This window comes from Prenolepis imparis, unplaced genomic scaffold, assembly GCF_030444845.1.
Source record: "Prenolepis imparis isolate NDT839.2.m4 unplaced genomic scaffold, iyPreImpa1.0 SCAF_452, whole genome shotgun sequence".
NCBI lineage: Eukaryota > Metazoa > Arthropoda > Insecta > Hymenoptera > Formicidae > Prenolepis > Prenolepis imparis.
Genome location: NW_028141610.1, coordinates 21,119 through 23,170, shown reverse-complemented (window position 1 = coordinate 23,170; position 2,052 = coordinate 21,119). Strand labels below are relative to the sequence as shown.

The window sequence follows — 2,052 nt, the reverse complement described above, 5'->3', positions numbered from 1 at the left end:
AAGCAGTGGTATCAACGCAGAGTACTCTATATGTAAATTTTTATATATATTTATAGGTTACTGCATTTATAAGCTTATACCATACTTAAGCTTTATATGCTTAAATTAGTCCGATGTTTTCACTAAATTTATATTATTACAAGATAAATTTAGAAAAATTGTTTCGTGTAAAAATAATAAACTTATTCTTGAATATTATCGAAATAAAATTGTTAGTTAAGTCTGTCAAATCAAATTTTTGTATTTGAATTTGTTTTTCTGTTGTCACTATTATTTTATAGACACTTCGAGATTGTTAAATATTGCGAAGAAAGGAATACTTTTATGAGTAGATAATTAATCAAATTAATATATTTTTAATTTGAATACAAACAAGACATACAAACAAACTAACTGAATCGCAACAACAAAAGAAGATATATTTAAACAACATGCTATTAGGAGTAAATTTAGCTACAAATTACATAATTAATTGAGAGAGATTTTCAAACATATATAAAGTAAAATTGCTTATTTCAACACTCCTCCTCAATTTATACTTTAATTAATTAATCCTTCAACACAAAGAAAAAAAAAAAATTAAAATTGCATTAACCCCATTTTAATATGTAACTTATTAAATTGTTTATATGACAAAGCTTTAGTTAGTATATCAGCAATTTGACTCTTTGTACTTATGTATAATACATCATACATCTATAACATTTTTTTCTTTTAAATCACGAATAAAATTGTATTTAATATCAATATATATGCTTCAAGCGCTTATGTTCCCATCGATGTAGAAGATGAATCGTAGACTGATTATCTTCATAAATTTTTATAGATTCTTCACAGCTCACATCCAAATCTACCAGCAGATTCTTTAACCACAACAGTTCTGTAGCCGTCATCGCAAGTGCGACATATTCTGCTTCTGTGGACGATAAAGCCACCGTTGGTTGCTTTTTCATTGACCAGCAAACAGTATTACCAAAAACTTTACATAAATATCCAGTTGTAGATTTTCGATCGGTACTTCCTCCCCAATCAGCATTCCGAGCATCCGAATAGGCAATCAGTGCTTCTTTCTTGTCCATACAGTAGAGTAGACCAAGTTCAATAGTATCTAGAATATATCGAAGAATTCTCTTCAATCCTTTCCAATGGGCTTCTGTTGCATTACTTTGAAATCTGCTAAAATAGTTTACTGCAATGCTCAAATCCGGTCTAGTGGTTATCATAAGATACATGAGACAACCAACGAGTTCTCGATATGGTTTTGATTTATCAACAGCTTCTGCGTCTTCATCTATAGATAATTTAATTTCCATTGGAGGTTTTGCCGGTTTACATTCCTCCATGCCAAAATGCTTCAGAAGTTTTTGAGCATACAATGCTTGATTTATGTACAATTTATCGTTTGTCCTTTTGATGTCGATTCCCAAGAAGGAATGTAGTTCACCTAGATCTTTCATATGAAATCTTCTGCTTAACGCTGATTTAATGTCTTGAATTTTCTTCATATCATCTTCTGTAATAATTATGTCATCAACGTAGAGCAGTAAAAGCAGTAAAAAGAGTTTATGATTCCCTCTTTTATTAACGTACAGACACTTGTCTGTTTCCGAGATTCGTAAACCTAAGCTTTTCACAAAGTTATCAAATGTTTCGTTCTATGCTCTTGATGCTTGTTTAAGTCCATATAGAGTTTTTCGAAGTCTACAGACAAGATCATGTTGACATTTATAGCCTAAAGGAATTTTCATATAAATCTCCTCCTTAAGCATGCCATGCAAAAATGCATTTTTAACGTCCATTTGATAAGCAAAAAAATTTCTTTCTAGAATAACTGATAATAAAGTTCTTACAGTTGTTAACCTCGCTACAGGTGCATAGGTTTTTTCGTAATCTAATCCTCTTCTTTGTGAGCATCCTTTGATGACCAAACGAGCTTTATAACGCACTTGTCCTCCTTTATTATCAGTTTTAATTCTAAAAATCCACTTGCCGTCTAGAGGTCGTTTTCCAGAAGGAAGTTTTACTAAATCCCAGGTATGATTCAAGTCCAAA

General features: G+C 30.9%; 1 pseudogene; it reads right to left on the bottom strand.

Moving 5' to 3' along the window:
• Positions 1–743: 743 nt before the first annotated feature.
• LOC145948549 (uncharacterized) lies at positions 744–1,505 on the bottom strand (annotated as a pseudogene).
• Between the last annotated feature and the right edge of the window lie 547 nt (positions 1,506–2,052).